Below are 10810 nucleotides of genomic sequence, written 5' to 3' on the forward strand. Positions count from 1 at the left end.
TTGAAGAGAGTGATGTGGAACGAAATTATGTTGAGATCCCTATCAAACATAGCAAAAATTTGGTTATCCTTGAGAATTTGCAAAACTATCCTCGTGTGGCTCATACTGTCATTCTCACTTCTAAAGTATATCAAAATGTCATCAATGAAGACAATCACAAACAAATAAAGACATTTTCTAAAAACTCAATTCATAAGGTCCATGAAAGTCGTCGGGACATTGGTTAGACAAAATGAGATAACTAGGAATTCAAATTGACCATATCTCGTTCGAAATGACGTTTTCGGAAATATCAACCTCCCTCACTCATGACATAACTAGGAATTCATAGTGACCATATCTCGTTCGAAATGCCGTTTTTGGAATATCAACCTCGTTCACTCTAAGTTGGTGATAACCCGATCTCAAGTTAATCTTTGAAAAGTAAATTGCTCCTTGGAGTTGGTCAAATAGGTCATCAATCCTAGGGAGAGGTACAAACAATACCGCGGCACCCTATGGATATATGCTTGAAGGAATAAAACCCTTATCTAGCAAATCCTTCAGTTGAGCCTTTACTTATTTCAACTCGACCGGGGCCATCCGATTAGGAGGAATTGAAATATGTTGTGTACCCGGCAATAAGTCTATGCCAAAGTCAATTTCCCATTTGCTAGGAATTCTTGGTAGGTCATTGGGAAAGACCTGTGGAAATTCTTTCACTACGGGTACAGACTCTAAGAGAGGGACCTCGGATGCAAGATCCCTAACTATAACTATGTGATAGAGACATTCCTTTGCAATCAACTTGCAAGCTTTTAGACACGAAATGATCTTACCCCTAAGATTTGAGTTTCCTCCTCTCCTCTCAAAAATGGGTTCCTTTGGAAATTGAAATTTGACTACCCTTGTCCTACAATGAGTATAGGCAATGCAAGCATGCAACCAATCCATTCCCAATACGACATCAAGAATCTAGCATATCAAGTTCTATTAAGTCAACTAATGTAACTCTATTGGGCAAGGAAATAGGACAACCTTTATAGACTTTTTTAGCCACCATGAAACCACCCACCAAGGTAGAAACTGAAAAAGGTTCATCTAATCGGGTAGTAAATCAAGTTTCATGTCTAAAAGAGGGGTCACAAATGACAATGTAGCTCCCGGATCCAACAAAGCATATACATCAAAGGAAATTAATTGTAACATACTGGTAACCACGTCCGGTGAGCTCTCTTGATCACCTTAGCATTGGAGAGCATAAAAGTGATTCTTCTTAGGAGCATCCAAATTTGGGGCACTAGCTTGTGCTTGAGCCCCTTCCTTGAGCCTTCATCATAAGGAAATCTCTCTTCATGTGACCAATCTTTCCACAACCATAATAATTATCCGTGCCAACTAGGCACTTACACTCATTTCTATTTATTACATTTTGCACAAAGAGGTTTCTCAACATATGATCTTCCACCTTTCTGGGGCTTGGGAGTAGACCCCCCCCCCCCCTTTTTTTTTTACCTTGGAGCATTAGAAGGTCTTTGGTTGGAAAACCTTCTTTTGAACATTGGATTGTCTTGCACCTCAAATTTAGTCTTAGAAGAATTCCCATCTTCCGTTCTTACATTCTTCAACTCCCTACCAACTTGTTTAAGCTTTTGCTCCTCAATTTGTTTGGCATGAACCATAAGACGAGAGATGTCCATGCTAGGAATAAACATAGCCAACCTACACTCATTAACCACAAGGTCGGATATCCCCATAACAAATTTGTTCATCTTCGCTCTAGAATCCGCAACCATAGTAGAGCATACATGGATAGTTGAGTGAACTAGAGGTTATACTCCTTCGCGCTCATACTCCCTTGACGAAGGTTGATGAATTCTTGCATTTTCCTCTCCCTTAATTCCAAGGGAAAGATCCTATCAAGGAAAGTCCCCTTAAAATCTACCTAAAGTAATTCGACCTTCTATAACCGGCCTCTCATCCTTGCATTGCTCATACCAAACTTGAGACAAATCTTTGAGTTGGTAGGCGGCTAGTTCCGCCTTTTCTTAAGGAGACACACACATAGCATCAAGAATTTTGAACACTTCATCAATGAACCCTTGTGGGTCCTCCTCCACCTTAGAACCAAAGAAAGTAGGGGGATTCATCCTTGTGAAATCCCTAATCCTTAAAGTGGTAGTGTTAGCATTGGGATTCACTTGCACCCTTGCATCCCTAGCAACTTCGCACTACTACAAACTTGGTTATCAGTGACATATTATTTTGCACTTAAAACTCATTTTTTATCACAAAACATATTTCATGATGAAAAAAAATGTCGCTTGTTCGTCCATAAATCATAGGTCACTAAAGATATATAGTGACAATATAGTGTTTCGTCTCCAAGTAATGTTGCATTAACTACAATTGTCTCCAAATGCATAGTATTTATGACAAACTCTTTCGTATAAAAAAATCAAAACTTTGTAGTTGATTGTATATTTTGTCACAAATTTATCTATACCAACAAAATGAGGTTGTAACTAACTTTTTACTTTAATTAGTGATGGCATCATTTGTCTCTAATGTTAAATATATTTAGTAGTCAAATATAAATAGTTATGTCACTAAATAGTATGTTTATGTATGAAAATTTGTTGTCTCCATGTAATAATTAGTGACAATTTTGCGTTTACAAAAATAACCTAGAATTTTGTAGTTAAAATCAATCATTTCATAACCAAAAATATTAGTTTTACTGACACCACAAAATTGTCAATAAAAATTATTGTAACTAGTGAAAAATACAATTGTGATAGAATGCAAATTTAATACGTAATTAAAAAAAAATTATATAGTTGATCAGAAAATAATTTGAAGACAAGTTTTGTCACAGATGTAGACAATTTATGACAAAATAATGTCCTATACAAATGATATGCTTATCTTGAAAGATACAATGTAATCTAATCATTACGTCTTTCTCCTATCTCGTGAGCTTCACTTGTTTTGAGCAAAAAAAATTGAGTTGTTATTCCCAACTTTAGATTTGTTGATGAAATTTCCTTGACACACCTCCCTTTACAAACGGAATCTCTAATATCAGTTTCAGGACTTCATTTCCCAACACTTTTCATTAACTTTTCATGAACTTCAATCTTCATTCCAGTTATATCTGCATCGTTAAAAAGAAAAATCAATTCAAAATACTATCTTAAATGAAAAAATGTCACAGTATTGATTAGTAATTCCTACTTATAAACTAAAATCTGAAATGTTAAATTGTGGACTGAAAATAACAAGTGAAAATTATGGACTCTTAGGACTTGTTTGGTTGAGAATAGATTGAAAATATCTCCAAGTCTAACATCTCAGGGAATATAACATCTCACGGAGTATTTGAAAAATAAAGAATCATAAGACAAGAGAAGATATGAATATAAAAAAAGAAAAAGCTACAAAATTTTCAATAAAGAGAAGGGGGAGGAAAAATAGGAAGGTACATCTAATGTCTAATGCTCCAAAGACTCACGTCTAGTATGTATTTTGAATTTCAAAAAAATATTGTAGTGTGACCTTTGGAATTAAAATTCTAATTTTTATGCTTTGGAAAATCTGATTTATATGCAATAATATCTCCTATAAGAATTTCATGAGGAAGAATAATATAGTAATCCGACGAAAGATTATAAACATGTTTAATAATACAGTCAAGGTGATGGATCATACCTACAACTAAAATAATTTAAGGAATATTTGGAGTAACAAAGAAAAAATAAAAATGACAAGTGACATCACTATTTTGAATCAATGGACAAAAATAACAATACCAAAAACAAACCCAGATAATTGCCATTACGATACAAAAAGTTTTAAGAAATATATCATTTTTAGTTCATTAACATATAGACCATACATAGACCTAACTCTTACCTCACCTAATAGGGATGATTCACAATTTTGATAGGCCCTCAACTTAGATAAAGTCTACCAAACACATCCAACAACTAAAAAGGAGATGAAAACAAAAGTAAGGTGTATTCCTATTTGCTTAAGTATGGTTGTTACCTTAGCATATAGTGACAGAAAATGTTACATAATTTAAGAATAAGTTTAAAAAGAGGAAAAATAACATACAACCACTTTTTTTATGAAGTTTCTTTAAATTAATTTGGATGGAAACAACTGGATACGAATTAAATAGTAAAACTCATATTACAGGGAAAAAACATCACGAATGAGACATAAAAAAAATTATAGACTAAAAAGAACAATTGAAATCTCTAAAAATTTCATGTCTCATGGATATTTCGACAAAGCCAAAGTGTGGATGAAATATAAATAGTCAAGCTAAAATTCTGGAACATAACCAAATCATATATAACACAATAAGAAAAGCGACGACATGTGTCTTTCAGATTTTAGAACTAGTTAAAGTAAACAAAAAAGTATAACAGATTAATTAAACTTAATACCAGACGAATCTTTACAAATCCAGTTTTGATAGACGTAGGTCTGAACGCCTCCGAAGATCACTAGACTCGCTTGCTTCGCCAAAGCTCGCTGGAGGAGGCTCACGACGGCTCTGTCGTGAACACGCAAATAGAAACATCGACACTTGTCTCTTGGTTGTCACGACTGTACTGATGCCTGACAGAATATTAAAGAGAAGATGAGTGGCGACTGTTCGATCGATTTTCGCGAGAAGTGGGAGAGGATAAGGATCTCATCAGTGAAGAAGGATAAGAAGAGAGGAGGAAGAGAAGGGGAGAGGGGTGATTCCGGATGTTTTTCTCATCTCTTTTCTCTTCCATTCTTTTTCCAGAAACCCTAATTCTATTCGGTGAAAGCGTAATTTGAATCATATCAGTTTAGCCCTTTAGCGTAAATTGAATCCTATCAGTTTAGCCCCTAAGCATAAACTGAATCCTATTAGTTTAGCGCCTAAAGGTCATTTTATCCATATTTTGAAATACACCTAACTCCTCATGAGGTAGGAGTTATGGTCATTTGAAAATGACCAAAAATCAACTTTTTTCTTAAACAAATTTTCTAGATTTGTCTTATATAAAAAAATGACTAATTTAACTTCTAAGCTTTTTCCTAACTATTTCAATTTGTGAGATGTTAAAATAAGAGCGAATGAGTTGGTTACTGTATTTTTATACATTTTGAGTTGACATTACTGTTATAAAAAGCTTTAAATATTGCATCTCTTATTATTGCTTTCATATTGGATTTGAGTTGAGCTGAGTATTGTCTTTCCATTGTTATGAAATCATCTATATGTGTGTTAGTTTTCCCTTAAATGCTCGTACATCAAATGTAATGACGTCATTCAATCTACATCTTATTTATGATGCGGATACATGTGTTGGGTCTTTAACACGCGCTTTGTTAACCCATTTGCACTCTAGTCAGCTTTGGTGAGCCTCATTGCTTTCTAGAGGGCTTCACCTTATTTTTTTCTTTTTTAAGTTTTCGGGGGTCTTGTACTGACATCTATCATAAAATTTTGAGACTTCATATATAGATACAAATTGACGAGTATCTCCCTATTATCCCTTGTGAGTTTTGAGACTTTGAGTTGCGTTTCTTACAGTTATTTGGGTATTGACCAGAAATTCTTTGACTTAAGTTATTGTTGAGACCTTATGAGTTAAAAGTTGCATTTGAGTTTCCTATTTTAGTTGAGTAAGTCTTCCATAAAGTAGTCAAACAAACTATTTGCTTTATTACCAGTGATGATTCTTGAATGTCGGCACATTCAGGGTGTAGGCTCGAGACATGATAGTTTGTCCTAAAAAATTTAGAACCAAAGAATCAAGAACCTATTCACTGCAAGCACACCTATTATCCCTTAAGCTTAATTAAACAACATGACTTCGATGGTACAACAAAAATAGTCACCACATGAAAAACTTCACAAAAAGACTCCCCTTATTATTACATCACAATTTCAAGAACCGTGAATAATCAAGTGGCAACAAATCAATATTAAGAAGTGACTCAAAATAATTAGTTCCTTCACATGATCATTTCACTAACTTAGGACTTTCCAAAATTATAACTTTCTCAATTACATGCCCTCACAAGATAGAACGTCTTGAAATACTTAGAAAGCATTTACAAAACAGGGGGCAGAAGCACAAGCACTCACACTCTTTACAAAATAGTGGGCAACGACACAAGCACTCACACTCTTTACAAAATAGTGGGCAACGACACAAGCACTCACACTCCCAAAGAACATCTCATGAACACAAACACTACACAGTAGGCCTTCTCTTATTTTCTATCATCAATGGCTCAAAAGCATTCGGCCAGAAATCACAAAGGACTTTATCAAGCTTTCAATGTAGGCTTATGAAAGGCTTGTGAAAGGTTAGTATAACATTTTGGTACAAGTGACTACGATCTCCTTGAATGCTACATAATAATATTTTTCAGTTTTCAACTTTACCATTTTTCTTTATTTATCAACCCAATACATACTTTTTCTCATTTCACTCAAATGCCCCACATGCAACAATTTCATACTTGGGAGGATTTAATTTTCTTTTATTCTTTTACTTTCTTTTTCCATGTTTTTCACTCTTTAACACTTTTTCCTCCATTCTTTAATTCAACTTTTTATTTCTCTAAATTTAAACCTCGTGTGATAAGAATTTCCTCTATGGGTTTTTAACAACACGCCCAAACCTAGGCTTGTAGAGTCAACTTTCACAATATTTGAGTTCAATAAAGGAAGGGTTCAAAAGGTAATTACTTCTTTAAATTGGTGAAGTCTTGTAATGATGTTTCCAAGAAAACATCATTAATCTAAAAGGAGTCGACTAGGCAAACAGTAAGTGCAAAGCTGAACGTTTAGGCCAAGTGAATTTCCAAAAAATCACATAAAATCACAAAAAATGTCAAGGGTCATTGCTCCAATCAAACTCAATCAAGGATCACATTGAAAGACTAACCAGACAAGTTCTAGATAGTACAACTGAACACAAGGAATAATTCAACAACTCAATACACATGGCATCCAAATAAAAAAAAATCTTTCTTTTTCAAGTGCAAATGAATCGCACTCAAAACTATTAACTAATAAAGTTATGCACGACGAGGTGGATGGATTTAAAATTTTGCAGGTTAAACTCATCTCGCCCCGCCGCCATCCCTAAGATCTATTGTTTGAGGAAGGATTGTAATGGGTTTTGGTGGCCCTAAAATGGTTATTTTCTAGTTAAGTTGGAGATGAAGGGCTAGACTGAACTATTTCTTCTAGGAAATTTTTCAGAAAAAGTATAGGAGACCCGAGGTCACTGATTTTATGCCAATCGGTACACTATATTTCTATATACATAATTCTACATGTTCTCAATGAAGGATGGGATCATTTAAATAGACCTCACTGTCATGGAATATTTTACAATTCTTAGTTGTTTTTTCTCTATTCAATACTAGCTTAGATATTTTGTAGAACACTTTTTTGCAGATAAATGGGACAGTTTGCTTCTACTAGTGACCATGAATTGTCTAAATTATTGCTTTGGCTAAACCGTTAAAGGATGAAAACAATTTTGTGATGATGCCAAAAGAGGGAAGATATAGGTTGTGCAGTGTTTATAACTCATTGACTAACTTATTTAATTCTACTATTCCATTCATTAGTTCTTGCTTGTAAAAGTATTTGAATGCACAAATACGAGATTTGTGATCATCAAACTGGGAGATTTATTGGGTTCTGCGCAGTTTGGTTGATTGACAAAGTGGTATGAAACATGTATGTCAAGCTGGTTTACAAATACAATGTTTGCAGGAGCTAAATCAGTAGAAAAATCACACAAGAACAAATACAAGTGTGTAATAATCAAAGAATAGATACTTGAATGATCATACGAAGTGAGGCTTGGACAAGCTTTATAAACTTTCAGAATTTTCTGTTAACAAATGCGAAGGTTTTGAAGAAGTTCATCATTTTATCAAAGAGAACAATGATGGAGAGAAGTTGAGGGTCTAAATATTTGTTTCAACTTGCTGATAAATGGTTATGTTGCCCAAGATCCTCTACCAAGTCTATAATTATATTTTTTCAGGATTGAGCTTTCTATGATTAGATTGCAAGTAGACTTTAAAAAAAAGTAATATTTCTATTCAGTTTACCAGAGATCTTTGCATAATTACTGTTGATGAAAATCATGAACTTGTTCATGTAACTAATAACTATTTTTCTGTTATCATGCCATTATGACATGCCAAATGTTATGGTTATTTGGACTATCATGAAGCTTTTTATCGTGTCTCCTCGTTGATGTTGAAGACATGTTTTGTAGTTTATTCATTGGCTTTTCCCCCTGAAATTTGTTAAGATTGGAAGATCTAGAAGCTACAGTCTTCAATGATAATTAGGTCATCAAATGTTACCTTTCTCCATAAGACAATAAAGTATTATGATGATTACCTTTTTCGCGTTTCTTTGAAAGTATAGATTTGGATAAATTTTTTTATCTCAAGTGATATGTAGCTTTTTAAAAAGTAAAAATAAAATAAATTTAAGCCATCACCATAACCGTGTGGGCGATTAGGCTTGACCCCCCTATCATGTCTATAACAACCAAAAAGTTGTAAAAGGGTAGGGGGCATGGACCTAACCTGTGTTAAAGAATGAGGATACACTAAATAGTTACAAAATGGTAGGGGGGCATGGACCTAACCTCTGTTAAGGAATGAGGATACACTTAACAATCTACAAAAAGACTAAAATAACAGACTTTCATACTATAAAATACAATGGTTCAACTAACAAAATTATTATATTTGTCTTATCTTCTCTTTATACTAGGAATTTGCCAATTATCTAGTAGAAATAGTACCTTCACTTTTGGAATTAATGAAATAATAATAGAAGGTACCACTTCCACTTGAGGACTAATCATAAAATATATGAAGCAATGATATGCGTAAATATAGTAACTTTAGATTATGTATCGAATTGTGTAAGAAATATTCTATGAGATATTCTATGTTATATTATAATAAGATATTCTCAGAATATCATTATGAACTATTTTAGGTGTAGGAGATTCAATCTCTTGTATGTATATTCATCTTTACTAGAATGAGAATTGGAGGTCAAATTCGTAAACACTAATAGCTATTTTTATATGGTATCGGAGCCATTAAAAGAGATGAAGAATCATTAAGAAATGAACCAACCAAAACGAAAACCTCACTTATGATTCGATTTGAAACCGCAATCTGGGTAACTTGATCACACAGGTACAACTACGAGGAGAAAATCATGAAGAATAGGCTCGTGCAATGCGTACCTCATTGTGTTGCTCGAAGGAATTGGGGGATTTGTTGATGGAGCAATCACACAATTGGTAGAAGGGTCTTCAGAGTTGGAGGACTGGTGGACATTTCAGTCCATGATAGTATCATGGATTCGAAATACTATCGAATCAACTATGCGTTGAACCATATCACATATCGAGAATGCAAAAGATCTCTGGACAGATTACGGAATGGTTTTCAATTGCCAATGGACCTCAGATGCAATAGTTGAAAATTGATTTGATAGATTGTAAACAGTCTTGTATGCCTATTATAGCATACTTTGGAAGGATGAAGTCTATATGGGACGAACTATAAAATTATGAACAAGTTCATATCTGTACACGTGAAGTATTCAAGTGTAACATAGGATCACATTTAGAAAATAGACGGGAGGTAGAAAAAGTGCATCAATTCCTTACGGGATTGGATGACACACTCTATGGGATTGTTAGAACTAACATGACCCCTGTGGACCCATTGAGGACTCTAAACAGAGTTTTCACTATTTTAATCCAGCAGGAGAGGGTGAATACCATCACCTGTGCAGAGGAATAAATAGATTACATCATCGGACTTGCGGTTAAAAAAATAGCAGGAAAAGGGAACGTAGAGAGGTGAAGGAAAGATCAATGAATTGTTGTCATTGTAAACGTTCTGGACATGAGGCAAATATTTGATTTTATCTTATAAGCTACCCAGATTGGTGGTGTGATCTCCTTCGGGGAGAAATGTGGACTAGCGGCAAGGGGCTGCAATAACAACAATGAACAGTATGTGCTTATGCTGTTCAAATTACTTCCGGAGGTGCATGAAGATCGGGAACCACTGGCAAGTCAATGATACAGCCAGTGTTGGCTTGAGAATTGAACAATTATCGATTCTGCGTAATATGGTGAAGAACCATAAAACTGGTACATATGAGAGGATGACAAGTAAACATTATAAAATACCATGGATATTTAATACAGGACCATCAAACCATATGACTGCAAACTTGAAGTGCATGATGGACTTGCTAGAAATGGTTGAATGTCGTGTGGGACTTCCAGATGGAATACATACAATAGCTACAAAAGAGGGATCTGTAAACCATAGCGAGAACTTCAAGTTTTAATATGTTCTCTTTGTGCCTTGTTTTGAATACAATTTAATTTTCATACTGCAGTTAATAGATGAATTCGGTTGTATTGTTCAATTCACTAAAAAATTGTATATTATGTAGGGATGCACTTCGAGGATGGTGATTGGTGCAGGTGAACGAAGGGATGGACTCTATTATTTTTGAATGGTACCACAAGCTATGGCAATAAAGAAGAGGCAACTCACTTCATCTTTGGAACAAATGTCTAAGACATCCTTCTTTAAGGTTTACCAAGTTAGTTTCCTATATTATTCGGACTAATAAAAGTGAGATGATGAATAAAGCTTGTGAGGTCTGTAAACGAGCTAAGCGTACTTGAAATAGGTTTCCTTTTAAGTAAAAATAAAGCTTGTGGCAAGTTTGAACTCATTCATTGTG

Source organism: Solanum lycopersicum, chromosome 3 (genome assembly GCF_036512215.1).
Source record: "Solanum lycopersicum chromosome 3, SLM_r2.1".
NCBI lineage: Eukaryota > Viridiplantae > Streptophyta > Magnoliopsida > Solanales > Solanaceae > Solanum > Solanum lycopersicum.